The following is a 15,039-nucleotide window of genomic DNA, read 5'->3' on the forward strand; positions in this document are numbered from 1 at the left end:
TCATTTGCTGCAGAATCTCCAACCTCTGATCGAAGCCATGGCTTCTATGCATCTGGTGCAATGAGTTTTTGGTCAATGGTAATATTGGTGTCGAGTTATAAACGCGAGGTTTTATAAGATTCTCATGTTTTGGGACTGTGTCTTTAACTTACGGTAAAATGAAAGACTGAAGGGGGTCCTGTGACCTGTTCTAAATTCTGCAGACAAGAGTCTGGGTGACTTGGTTGTTAAAAATTAAAAGGGAGCCTAGGCTGTTTTACTGGGAAGAAGGAGCAAAGTGTTCATGCCTGAAGACAATGGAAAAAAGATCTTTGCTGACAGTGGATAGACTCGGGATAGAATGGGTTTGGAGTCTAAAGGGCAGCTAATTAGAATTTCTACCTGATTACAAGGGCCATGTGATTCACATAGCCATGAAAATAGGCTTTGAGAGGGGAAGCCATTGTAGGATCAGGTTACAGGTTTTCCTAAAAATATCAAAAATCTTCACAAACAGGTTCAGTCTGCCAGAATCCGAGCGAGGGAGGGAAAACGCTGAGAAATAGAGGCAGCCAGTCTCTGTGGTTCACCACACAGAATGCAGGTAGAAACCCATGCTCGGATTTAAGAGACCAAGCTCATGTGGGTTTAAGTAAGACTGGAAAATTTGACTAGCTTTGGCTAGAGGGAGGAATCTCTGGGGTAACACTCACTGTAAAGGCCAGTTCAGAAATTAGAAGTTATCCGAAAGGAAAAGAAGGAAGGCAAGCCCTCAGGAACCAAGAATCACTTTGGAATAGTTCTGGGAGAATACTAATGTCTACTTAAGAGACAGAGTAAAGTGTAACAATAAAGTGAGATTTTTCATTGCAATAAAGCATTAACAAGGAAATTGTTTCTGTAATTGAGAGTATAAGTTGCCTATGAAATAGTGTTTAGTCAATGTTACTTTTAGCTTGTTACAGTAAAAGGCTAAAATTTGAAATTTGTTGTACAATTCCTTTAATTTGGCCACTGAGAATTCAAATTTCTTTTTAAAAGTTATTGGTCTATGGGGATCGTAACTAGTGGTAATACCACTGAATGCCATGGGGAGTTATACTCTCTTACTGGAGTTGGCTATTGCCTGGCACATATGTGGAGTGAAACTTACTTGCCACTTATCAGTCCAAGCATGGATGCCGTCCAAATTTTTCTGCATGCAAGGTTAGGCTATTTCATTATCTCAGGAACTGCGAATAGAGACTAATATTGTGCAATCAGAAAATAGCCTCAATTATGACCTTACGATTGAAGAAAGAAAATTGATGAGGCAATTGAAGATTTCTAGGCCAAGGATGCTATCCAAAAGGAATTTGTACATCATAATATGTGGCTGAAATAATTAGCCTCCAACAACCACACAATATTCCTTTATGCTAGATAAGACTGCAGCCACTAGCAAGTTTCCTCCCTGATCCCCATTATCTTCAGTTTTTTTAGAATGCAATTGGTCGAATTCTACCTCTTGATGTCTAGAGAAGTCACTCTCACCTCAGCACTGATTTCTACGTTTCAACCAAAGTTACAGTGAAATCTGAGGTTGACTGATCCTGGTGAGCCTCAATGAGCAAATTATTGATGAATAATGATACTTGATGGTGCTGGTCACAATTCCTTCAATCACTTTGCTGATGATTGGGAGTTGGCTGAATTGGATTTGTCCTGCATTTGTGGACAGGAAATCGAAAATTCTATGTACTGGAACCGCTTATTCGAGGCATAGCTCGCACAAAGGCCAGGATGTTTTCAGGTCACATGCCTTTTGTTGAGTCCAGTGCCCTCAGCCATTTCTTAATATCACGTGAAGTGAATCGAATTTGCTAAAGAAAAGCATCCAGGATGGTGGGGGCCTCAGGAGGAGGCCAAGAAGGAGCACTCACTCAGTACTTCTGGTTGAAGACCATTGCAAACACTTCATGTGCTGGGATCTACCATAACTGAGGATGGAGTTGTTCCATTAGTTGCTCATCCCATTTACGATTAGATGTGCAAGGGTTACAGGGCTTTGATCTGATCTGTTATTTGTGGGATCACTTAGCACTATGCCCTACCTGCTGCTTTCAATGGTTAGCTGGCAGGTAGCCCTGTACTCCAGCTTCTTGGCTTTGCATTTTCAGGTACACCTGATGCTGCTCCCAGCATGCTTTTCCATGCATCTCATTGAATCAGGATTGTACATTGAAGTCCGCCACCCAGACTATATTTGTTGCTCATGCTATTCTCAGTGCTTCCATTAAGCAGTGTTCAATACGGAGAAGTTATGATTCATCAGCAGCAGGACGGCAATAGGTGGTAATCAGCAGAAGGCTTCCTTGTGCATGTTTGACCTGAATCCGTGAACTTAATGGGATGCAAAGTCAACGTTGAGGATACCCAGCATCCATCTACCATCCTCCCCTATCACCACTACAACACTCTTACTGTAAACCACTTCCCTCTCCTATCTCTGACAGATCTGACTTGCCGCTGGGAGGATAGACCCAAGGATGATAATGGATGTGCTAGCTGATAGGTATGAACCTGTGAGTAAGACTGTGTCCAGGCTGGTCTATGGGACACATCACATCAGTTCCCAGATGTCAGTGAGGACGACTTTGCAGGACTGACTGGACTGTGTGCGCATTTGGCCTACAATAAAAACAGAATATGCTGGAAATGCTCAGCAACTCTGGCAGTATCTGTGGACAGAGAAACTGAGTTAATGTTCCAGGTCACTGAGCTATCATCAAACACCTGAAATGATAGCATCAGTGGAGAGTGAAACAGAGTTGTCAGACCTGCTGAGCATTTCCAACATTTTCTGTTTTTATTTCAGATTTCCAATATCTGCAGTTTTTTTTTCCCTTTTGCATTAAAGCATTTGTCCTGTTCTGATTTTATTCCTAGGCTGCAGCCATGCAATCTGTTCAGTTATACCTTTTTTGCCCCTTTCTGGCATTTTGACACATTGAGTGGCTCACTGGACAAATTCAAAAGGGAAGTTCGTGTTAGTCTGGAGTGACATATAGAGGTCAAACCGACAAAGCTTGCAGGTTTCCTTTCCTAAAAGACTGAATTCAATTTCTCAAACTGCCACCGTGAAATCTGAACTTATGTGCCCTGGATAGCACCTCTAACAATACAGTACTGCACTGCAGTGTCAGCCTGGATTACATGCTGAAGCTTGTGTCCACAATCTTCTAACTCCCAAGTTGAGAGCCACTAAGCCAAGTCCAATCCCTCACTCAACCCTTCATTCAACTTCAGCAGAGAGACAAGCATCAACAACAAAAAATGACAGATTATAAAAGATGCATGATTCTCCCAGAAGAAAGTATTTTGACAGTTGTCAAATCATGGAAAAATGCTATCTGCAGTCAGGGTAACCTACCCTTATTGTAAAGCATGTGCACTGTCAGCATTCGACATTCCTACATCTCCGAGTATCATTTTCAGGCAGTGGAAGCACTTTCAAAAGAATCCCACATTCAAAAATAAGAAATAAGCATAATAGAAAATTTTCTGTATTGAGCAAAAGCAAGCTAAATGTCATAATCGTTTAGATTAAAGATGACTGAAAATGTCCCCTTTCTCTCACCGTGCACTGTGTGAGAATCTATAATGCTTATTCCACCTGCTCTGAACTTGCATACAGTGGGGTTAGGAGGATTCAGATTTTATATGATGATCCTGAAATCATGAAAAATGTTCACAAGCTTTTTTCATTCAATTTAGCAGAATCTATCACCACCACATATGGTACTATAATATACTCTGATTAAAGAAAAATCTTTTATCTCTAAACAGAGGCCTTCCCCACCCCCCCACTTCCCAACACACTTAAAATTAAAGTTAAACATTTTCAGCTGTTACATCCCAAAGCTCGTGGGTACTTTGTTGCAAATTATAAATCTTTGAAGAAAACTGTAAAATGCAATTCAAAAGAAGTTAAGTAAACTTTAGACTCAGTACCTGAGCAAATTACAGACTTAGTAAATTGCAGCATAAGTAATATTTTGTTCCCATTAAGCGAATTTATTTTCGAATCAAATCAAGCTATAAAACATAAAACTCTTGATTAGCTCTGTGGGTGACCATAAAGTCACATTTTTGAGTCTCCAATAATCTATATTTAAAAAAAGGCAAGGGAAAGTTTAATATGGAATGAAAACTGCAATGAAGAAGGGAGAGGTGTGAAAACAGGTCTAACTTCAATGTTACAGCCATAAGAACTGACTTCATAGTGCTAGCAGACCACACAAGTAGTGTAAGTGACGCATGCCAGGTATTTAACTTGACGACCCAAAATTGAATCTGACTAGCTTGCAAATCAGTCACCTTCTGAGAAACTCCGGCAACTGTAAGTGAAGTGTGCATACACTTGACAATCTAATATTTCCCAAAGGTTAAAAAAACAGCAAAAGATAATCTGATCATTCTAAATATAAATGTATCACAGGTCCAATATGACAAGTTCAGTACAGTTCCACATTGGGCTAAAAGCTAACATCTGTGCTAATCATGTTTCTAAACAGACCAGATGTTCCTGATTATTATTAAGAATGTTTTTAAAATTGTAAGCAGAGGTCACAGACCTGGAAACCAAAAGCTCAACAAAGAATTCTCATAGCGACTATAAAACATAAAAAGAAACAGCAGGCATTTTCTTAACCTGAAGTTGGAAACGATGCTCATCCTTCAACTACATAAAAGCTTTTGAAGCAACTGGATTATCAGGTAATCCTCGAGGCCCCATTCACATCATCAGATGGAAATCTTTCCATAACCACACAGTCTTATTAACCAAGGTACTGGAAGTTCTTGCTCAGTCTACGAGTTGGGAGTATTAGGAGGAAGCAGCCTACTCCATCTGAGAGCCACAAAATACAGGCTCAAGGGGTTCAGCTCTCGTTAGTCAATTCTAGAATGGAACTTAACAGCAATGTACTAAAATCATAAATATCATAAAAGTCATGGGCACAAATTATACACCAGCACATTCCTACATTATAACAGTGATTATACTTCAAACATACAGGATACTTCACTGGCTGTAAAGTGCATTGGGACATCCTGAGGATGTGGAAGGTGCTATAAAAATACAAGTCTTCCTTTTTTGGGTAACATGCCCAGAACATTTAGTTTTTCATGATAATAAACTGTCAGGAAAAGCCAAGTGTTCTAAATATGTTATCCAGTTAAAGAAACTGTGTAACAATCACAATCCTGTCTCCACATTCCTACAAACAATAATTGACTACCCTGACCGATTTCTTGGGAATGTGCACAAAAATAATGCCATGTCACAAGATGGATACAGGTGAGGCAAGTCACTCACTTAAAATTCACCCATTATGCATCAATCATTACCTAAATCATCCCAGGAACTCTGTCTCCACTACCTGACCCAAAAGCTCATTTTAAATATAGATCATTGTATGAAGAACTAGTCTTATGCTTACTTTTTACCAGTTTGGAACTATCCTAATATAATCATTTAGCTTAAAAGAGTGTTTCAGATAAAACACTTTCTCTGCCATTTAACTGCCTTGCATAACTCTAAGATCACTTTCCAGCTGCCTCCTTTCAAAATGGAAAAGCAGATTTCTTTCCCCCATCCTTTTCTCTAACTCAGTCCTCTAATGCTGGGCTCTGGCTGGACCTGTGGCTATTTCCTGATAGGGTAATAACTTCTGGATAAATCTCCTCTGCACCATCTCCAAGACCTTAACACGAACACTTCAGAAAGAATGTCAAAGCCTTCAAGAGGGTACAGACAAGATTTGAAGTTTCTCAGCCATTCCAGCAAAGTGGAGAAATCAGAGTAGCTAGGACTGTTCTCCTTGCAGCAGAGAAGGTTAAGGAAAGATTGGATAGAGGTATTCAAAATTGAGGGGCTTTGATAGGGAAAAACTCTCTCTAGTGACAGAGAGATCAGATTTAAGGTAATTGGCAGAAGTACCAGATGGAAGGTGAGAATTTATTTTCTGCAGCAAATTCTGCTGTTGTGGAATGCACTGCCTGAAAGGGTGGTTGAAGTAGAATGGCTTTCAAAGAAGATTTGGAGAAATGCTTAAAAGGGAAATATTTTCCGGCTCTGAAGAAAGAGCAGGGGAGTGGAACAAATTGGATCACCCTTTCAAAAGACCAACAGCATAACGGGCCGAATGTCCTTTTTTATGTGCTGTATGATTCTATAATTATTCCCAGTTCCTATCATCTGATAGAGAGAAATATCATAACTGTTAACATGTGGGTGCTGAAAGGATGATGTAAAACAGAGAGTTCCAGTTGTCTGGGACTAGAGTTCAAGCCAGGAAAGGCTGTCCTGACAGGGCAGCCTTCACCTAAACAGAGAGTCACCCTTATCTTTACAAAAAGGACAAATAGAGGGGTGGGAAACAATTTAAGCTGATTGGGTGGGTGGAGTTAGGATAGGAAAATCCACACAGTTAAAAAAATATGAAAGAAAGATCAACAGGACATGTGGGCAGGTTGGGTGGCAGCCACCCAGGTACAAGTTATGTATAGTAGTGCATTTAGCATCAGAGGTAAAAAGTGACATAGAAACACAAATTCAGCTTAAAGGGCGTGATATAGTAGGCAATACAGAAACAAAAACAGAATTACCTGGAAAAACTCAGCAGGTCTGGCAGCATCGGAGGAGAAGAAAAGAGTTGACATTTCGAGTCCTCAGGACCCTTCAAAAGAACTAGGTGAATCCAAGGAAGGGGTGAAATATAAGCTGGTTTAAGGTGTGTGTGGGGGGGGAGGGGGTTGGGTGGGGGGAGAGAAGTAGGGGGGGTGGTGTGGTTGTAGGGACAAACAAGCAGTGATAGAAGCAGATCATCAAAAGATGGCACAGACAACAGAACAAAAGAACACATAGGTGTTGAAGTTCATGTAACTATCTAAAAGAATGTGCTAATTAAGAATGGACGGTAGGGCACTCAAGGTATAGCTCTAGTGGGGCTGGGGGGAGCAGAAAAGATTTTAAAATATTAAAAATAATGGAAATAGGTGGGAAAAGAAACATCTATATAATTTATTGGAAAAAACAAAAGGAAGGGGGAAGAAACAGAAAGGGGTGGGGATGGAGGAGGGAGTTCAAGATCTAAAGTTGCTGAATTCAATATTCAGTCCGGAAGGCTGTAAAGTGCCTAGTCGGAAGATGAGGTGTTGTTCCTCCAGTTTGCTTTGGGCTTCACTGGAACAATGCAGCAAGCCAAGGACAGACAGGTGGGCAAGAGAGCAGGGTGGAGTGTTAAAATGGCAAGCGACAGGGAGGTTTGGGTCATTCTTGCGGACAGACCGCAGGTGTTCTGCAAAGCGGTCGCCCAGTTTACGTTTGGTCTCTCCAATGTAGAGGAGACCACATTGGGAGCAACGAATGCAGGAGACTAAGTTGGGGGAAATGCAAGTGAAATGCTGCTTCGCTTGAAAGGAGTGTTTGGGGCCTTGGACGCTGAGGAGAGAGGAAGTGAAGGGGCAGGTGTTGCATCTTTTGCGTGGGCATGGGGTGGTGCCATAGGAGGGGGTTGAGGAGTAGGGGGTGATGGAGGAGTGGACCAGGGTGTCCCGGAGGGAACGATCCCTACGGAATGCCGATAAGGGGGGTGAAGGGAAGATGTGTTTGGTGGTGGCATCATGCTGGAGTTGGCGGAAATGGCGGAGGATGATCCTTTGAACGCGGAGGCTGGTGGGGTGATAAGTGAGGACAAGGGGGACCCTATCATGTTTCTGGGAGGGAGGAGAAGGCGTGAGGGCGGATGCGCGGGAGATGGGCCGGACACGGTTGAGGGCCCTGTCAACGACCGTGGGTGGAAAACCTCGGTTAAGGAAGAAGGAGGACATGTCAGAGGAACTGTTTTTGAATGTAGCATCATCGGAACAGATGCGACGGAGGCGAAGGAACTGAGAGAATGGAATGGAGTCCTTACAGGAAGCAGGATGTGAGGAGCTGTAGTCGAGGTAGCTGTGGGAGTCGGTAGGTTTGTAATGGATATTGGTGGACAGTCTATCACAATACAGAAAACTGGCTACAACCTGAGCACAAATGGGAGGTAAATATTCCAGGCTATAGGATCTTTTGGGGAAAAAAAAGGGAAATTGGGAAATATATTGATAAATGACAATCACCACAGTAGATAGAAAGTCTTTAGGTTGGGGTGATTTGACAATGGAAACAGAGCGAAGGAACAGCAAATGATGCAAGACTCGAGTAGTTGTCCACAGATATCCTGATAATAATAATGTAGTTTGGGGTGGGGGTCGTAGCGGAGGGGGGGAAGCAATGCATAATTACAAGATGAAGGAAATGTAACAAAAAACAAAAAGTGGTTATAGTGGGAGATTTTAATTTTCACAGACTGGGAGAAGCAGAACAACTCAAGCTGTCAAGGCAATTAATTTATAGAATGTACATGGGTCAGTTTTCTAAAACAATTTAAGACCAACAAAGGAAGCGGTCATATTTCAATTAGTGATGAGTAGCAAATCAAACTTAGATAACAATCTGACATTAAGGGAACATCTTGCAGCTAGTAAGTATTAGATAAAAACAAAAAAACTACGGATGCTGGAAATCCAAAACAAAAACAGAATTACCTGGAAAAACTCAGCAGGTCTGGCAGCATCGGCGGAGAAGAAAAGAGTTGACGTTTCGAGTCCTCATGACCCTTCGACAGAACTTGAGTACTACTCAAGTTCTGTCGAAGGGTCATGAGGACTCGAAACGTCAACTCTTTTCTTCTCCGCCGATGCTGCCAGACCTGCTGAGTTTTTCCAGGTAATTCTGTTTTTGTTTTAGTAAGTATTAGGTCTGAAAGGGACAAGGGGGAGTCTCAAGCCAAGCTTTAACAATTTTTTGAGTGAGCCAAGACTCAGATGAGAAATAAACTGACAACAGTTAACTGAACTGAATTGTTAATGCGTAAGCCTACAAACAGTGGAAAGTTTTCAAATAAGCATTTCATGTGATACAAAACCAGCACATATCATAAAAAAGGTAAAGTGATAAAGTGGTGAGAGTGGTAAAGGGGAATGGGGGCCCATTAAATGGTGTTACAGGCAAAGCTATAATGGATAATAAGAAAGTGCAAGTCTTATTAATTGAATATATTTTATCCACTTTCACACTGGAGGAAGAGGACAAAATATCAGTTGTACAAAGAACCTCAAAATAAGTCAAGGGGATGAATTTAGGGGATTTACTAAGTAAAAACAACACTTTGGATAAAAATAATTGGACTTAAGACAGATATATCTTCAAGATCTGATGGTTTCAGCCTAGGGCATTAAAAGGGATTGGCAAGAGAATTACAGATAAGTGAGCTATAATTTTCCAAACTCTCTAAATTCAAGAACTGTGCCTTTGGATTAGAAAATTGAAATAGTCACTCGATTATTTAATAAGGGAGGGAAGTAAAAACCAGGTAACTAGTAGTTTGTTAGTTTAATTTCAGTGGTGGGGAAGTTACTGGCACCAATCATCAGAGACAGTAACTTAGCACTTGGACAAAGAGTCAACGTGGATTTGTCAAGAGTAGGTCATGTCTGACCATTTGAGAATGAATTTTTGGGGACATCATTTTTGAGGACTTGGATATACAAATCTCTGTTCTTCATCCATGTTTACAAATGGCACTAAGTTACAAGGTACAGTAAGTTATGTGGATAGCAACAGGAAGTTACAAAGGGACATTGAGCGGACTAAGTGAATGGGAAAAACTACAGCAGATGGGAGTTCAATGTGGGAAATGTGAGCTCATCCACTTTGAATTGGAGACAAATCAGAGTCTTCCTTCTTTCTGAGAGACCAGGAGCTGTGGTGAAGGATAGAATTAGGTGTCTAGATACATAAATCACTAAAAGCCTGATGCATAAGTACAAGAATTAATCAAAAAGCCGAAGGAATATTGGTCCCCCTTTCAAGCAGTTTGGAATTCAAGAGAAAGGAAACAATGGTTCAACTGTACAGAGCCTTGATCACGCCTCAACTGAAATGGTACATTCGTTTTGGGTTTGAGGAAATATATAGAAGGGGTACAGCACAGATTCACCAGATTATCAGGGGTTAATTTATGAGGACAAGTTACTGAAACTTGGCCTTTATTTTCTTGTGTTTAGCACATGGAGGAGTGAGCTAAGTGAGGTACTTCATTAAAGGATTCAACAGAGTATATAGGTAAACTATCTCCTCTTGTGGGGAATCCAGAATAAGAATAGAGCCAGGCCACTTTAAGAGAGAAATAAGGATGCAATTTTTCATGCAAAAGGATAGCGCAAACCTGGAAATCTCTCCTACATAAGACTGTCAATTGAAACTTTCAAAACAGATAGAGAGATTTTTGTTAAGGAAGAGTATCAAAGAAGTTGACCTAATAACCTTTCATGAAAAACTCTGTCAATTTCCTTTTGGACATCATATAATAAGGCTTCACAATCCTGGTATGTCACTTTTTCCCAAAAGAAGGTCGTTAAAGTCTGGTCTTCCTTCCTTTTCTGAATCTGTTTTATTAATTGTAGTGTGAATGGTGCCTTCTTTGAGAATTTACAGGTTGTGTAACCAAACAGAGTTTCTGATCGCACCTCATTTATCACAAAGATCTCCACTTCCAATTCCAACATGACCCAACTCTAACCTTACCTTAGCCCATCTGCCAAAGAAAGCCTTATACATATCTTTGCCTTCAAATTCAAATGTTCTCCTGGTAAGCCATTTATCCTTCATAAACTTCAGCTCATGCAAAACTCTGCTACCTGTATCCTATCCTGCACCATGTCCCACTCATTGCTCTGTATGACATCCAGTCTCCCATTACCTCAAATTCAAAAATTTTCATTGTCATGTTTCAATCCTATTTCTGTAACCTTCAACCCTAGAACTTGCCAAGCTGGTCCTTTGCCCCAGCTTTTGTCCAAGCTCCTCCTTTCGCTCCACCTATGGCACTGTGCCTTCTGTTGCCTAGGTCCTACTCCTTGGAATTCCCTCAAGCTCCTCTGGCACTCCAGCTCCTCTGCCTTCAACTGTTCCATAAAATCTAACTCTTTGACCAAGTCGGTGGTCACCCCTTCTAATCGCTTTCCCTTTGCTGAGATCTTCCTCACACTTCTGAAACACTTGGAATATATTTAAAATGTTATGATAACCTTTTAAAAAAAAATCAAGCTACAAGTTGTTGTAAAGACCAGATCACAGACTGTTTTTACCAAGTACAGAATGGACAGCATAAAATGTTATGACAATCTTAAAGTTTAGATTAGAGTTAAATTTAGTTTAGAACTTGTAGGACCACTAAAAGCAATAATTTGGTTATACAAATTTTGCATATGTAAATTTGAAAAAGTTTAACTTCTAGTCACATGTTTTGAGGTTAAACTTGAGGAGTGGCTTTTTTGGAGGGCAAAAGTGGGTGCAAAAGATTATCATATTTAGAAACACTTTAAAGCCTAGGTTTTAGAGTTCATATGTAAAGATCACAAGTTTTGGCAGCACATTTGGTTAAACTTCTGTCATTTGATATCATCACGGGATAGCATAATTAAGAGATTTTGAAATTGTTGAACATTTAAATCATGTTAGCACAAAGTGCATAAGCTGAAGTACAATTGTATTCAGCATAGCTTCCTGAATGCAATCTACAAATGTATTTATTGCTCTTCTAAATCTTCAAATTTATTCATCGCTCATATAGATTTGAGGAAATGTTTGATCTAATACATATCAAAAATATTTCTTGTTAAAGCACTTAGAAAATAACCAACTCTGAAATGTCAAAATTTGTGTCATATCGATTAAAAGAAGTCTATCATCATAGCAAACGGAGATGGAAGATAGAAGACCTTTTTACACGCTGGTGGCCATGTGAACCAGCAATGGACGAATTTTGTTTGTTAACAATGTAAGAAAAAAAATGACTTGTCAAACACTCCTGAAATTCGCACCCTTCAAAAAAAAACACCCTTTGAAGATTTACAGTCCAATTGGGTTGGCTCTGTGACCTTTCCCCTCAACAGCAGATGCGCTCATTAAAAGGCAGTTTGTTCATATATAAATAATTTGCTATTTTATAAACAGAGATAGGCACAATGATTACGAGGTTTAATACACTATTTTCAATAATTTAGTACTTCAAGATAACTGTTATAAGCAAGTCCAAATTTCCGAGTGACCTACAATTTCAGGAAATTCCAATGGGCCTGCCATCCTAGTTCTAAACAATGTTACTTTCTTAGCTATTGTCTGAATGCATCTACCAGAAACACTTCTTGACAGTTTGACAACCATGACGTGTACAGTTATCAACAGATTTATTTTCCACAGCAAACTGGACCGTACATCAATATTTCTCGTAGAATAACTGATCTTCCATCGTGTGGGAAGATTAAATAGATTGCACTTTTCCAAAACCTTTAATACAGTTTAGTAAACCGACCAGTCATTACAACAACAAGTTCTATTCATATTACACCTTTAACATAGTGCCATAGAGCCATAGAAAAGTTACAGCACAGAAAGAGGCCATTCAGCCCATCGCACCTGCACCGGCCAAAAAGAAAAAAAAACTAACCACCCATTCTAATCCCACCTTCCCGCACCTGGTCCATAGCCTTGCAGGTTAGGGCAGATGACCAAAAACTTGGTCAGAGGTAGATTTTAAGGAGCACCTTGAAAGAGGTAGCAATGGAATTCCAAAACTTATGGCCTCGACATCTGAAGCAACTAAAATTGGGGATGCATAAGAGGTTAAAGTTGAAGGAGCAAAGATATCTGAGCTTTATACAGCTAGGGGAGGTCACAGAGATAGGGAGGGGCAAAGCCATGGAGAGATTTCAAAACAAAGATAATAATCTCAAAATCAAAGCATTGCTTAACCAGGAGCCAATGTAGGTCAGCAAGCACAGGATTGAATGGTGAACAGGACTAGGCATGCATTCGTACACAGGCAGAGTTTTGGATGAGCTCAAGTTAATGGAGGGCGGAAGATGGGAGATCAGCCGGATGTGCATTGGAATTGTCAAGTCTAGAGGTAACAAAGGCATGGCTGAGGGTTTCAGCAGTGGATGAGCTGAGCCAGGGGCGGTGTCACGCAATATTATGGAGGTGAAAATAGGCAGCCTTGGAGACTGCAGTTGCGTGATCAGAAGCTCACCTGGGAGTCAAATGAGACCAGGGTTGCAAACAGTATGGTTCAGCTTTAGAGAGTTGGCAGGGAGAGGAATGAATATTGAGTTTGTGGCTGAGCTGAAAACAAAAGTTACAATCTTTCCAATATTTACTTTGAGGAAATTTCTGCTCAGTCAGACAAGCAGTCAAGACAATTTAGAGGTAGGGAAGGGTCAAGAGAGCTGGTGGTGTGGTAGAGCTGCGTGTTTTCAACTTGCATGTGGAACATGACATTGGATTTTCAGATGATGTTGCAGAGAAACAGCATGTCAATGAGAAATAAGAAGGGTCCTAGGATAGGCCCTTGGTTGCCAGAGGTACCAGTTCAGGAGCAAGGAAAAATCTATTGCAGGTGATTCTCTGGCTACAACTGGATGGATAAGACTGCAAGCAGGCGAGTGCAGCCTTACTAAACTAGGCAATGAAGAGGCAATGGAGGAGGTCAAAGACTGCAGACAATTAAGTGACATTAAAGTCATTACTGATAAAAATTGTTCCCATTGTACATCATGGATAGGTTTTTCATATTACAATTTCATGTACCTTTGTGTTGACACACGCACATGCAACACACAGTTTCTCATCATGTCTCTCCCCAAATTAGACAGTTATTTCTCCAGGTTGGAATAATCAGGAAAACTCAATGACAAGACAGGTTCTTGTTGATACCCCTAAGCTAAACATTAAGAATAATTTTAAATTATCTTTTGTAGCAAGTAGTAATCATTTTTTATGTATTAGTTTATAACCTCCAAAAGAGTGGCAAGCTGGAATTTAGTAAGCCAGCACTAAAATTACATGAAGTTACCATCAGTCTAAAAGTTAAAGATGTACAGTTCAAGGTACACACCTTCTCCCCAAATATTAGCACACTCCACTGTCAGGACTACATTAATTATCTGGCAACCAAGGGTAACTTAGATTTTATCACCTAATGCAAATTATTACACCTCCTAACTTGTCAAGTCTTAGATGTCTCCAATTTCCAACGAGGTAAAAACTAACCTGGGTCCAGGTGTTCACATTATTAGTTTCAATAGGGCTTCTCTACTCACCACAATTGCTAGTGGCGGTTTGACTTAAAACAAATAATTAGACAGTGAAATCAGTCACCTCCAGCAATCAAAGTACCAATATGGGGCACACGTACATACTACAGTGAACCTGTCAGTGCATTCCCATTCGCACCGTACAATATCTGGAGATACTGTACAAAGTATAAAGGATATAAAATGCAAAGTGTCATGACAGTTTCCTCAGGTAGCACTGGGCAATGGAAAAAACCTTCAATCGGCATTGCCGGTCAAGCTAGGTGAGTAACGCAGAGGAGAGGGCTGACCGTCAGCCAGAGCTGGGCCGGAGTCTTACACAGAGTCCCTCTCCCTTCCATTTAGAGGGAAGCCCGAAGCCGGCCAAGCGGCCGCCAGACGACAAACACACAACGGGAGCGCGACCCTGCCACCAGCCGCTCTGGTAAGCATCATCACCCCACCAGCCCCAGAGCCAGCTTCCACTTAATTGTCAACAAACATCCCGTAGCCCGAGCGCTTCCCCTCCCTCACTCACTCTCTCTCTCTCTCCCTCTGTCTCTCAACCGCTCTCACTCGCTCTGCTCCATCACCGGGCCAGGGAAAACAACATCCGGATCAGGCTGCAAATCAGCGCCGGGTCACTGGGGAGTCACATGACCACCTCAAGACTACCAGGGTCTGGCCGCAGAGGAAGCACGAGGAGGGTTCATATGTGGTTTGGTTATACTTCTGAGGCTCAAGGTTCTGGGCTGAAGCCCCGATGAAGAAACTTGAGCCCCGAAAACGAAAGCTGATATGCTCCAGTGCACTGTCAGAGGTGTTGTCTTTCAGATGAAACTT

The 15,039-nt window shown here is 41.0% G+C and overlaps 1 protein-coding gene across 1 annotated transcript in view; it reads right to left on the reverse strand.

Annotated features, from left to right (window-relative positions):
* The window catches only part of exoc2 (exocyst complex component 2), a 304,799-nt gene extending 289,976 nt beyond the window's left edge, over positions 1 to 14,823 (reverse strand). Inside the window, exon 1 of the mRNA XM_041184538.1 lies at positions 14,735 to 14,823. The gene's annotated coding sequence lies outside the window, so the exon portion shown is untranslated. The remainder of the gene's footprint in view (positions 1 to 14,734) is intronic.
* Positions 14,824 to 15,039: the final 216 nt, after the last annotated feature.

This window comes from Carcharodon carcharias, chromosome 3 (genome assembly GCF_017639515.1).
Source record: "Carcharodon carcharias isolate sCarCar2 chromosome 3, sCarCar2.pri, whole genome shotgun sequence".
NCBI lineage: Eukaryota > Metazoa > Chordata > Chondrichthyes > Lamniformes > Lamnidae > Carcharodon > Carcharodon carcharias.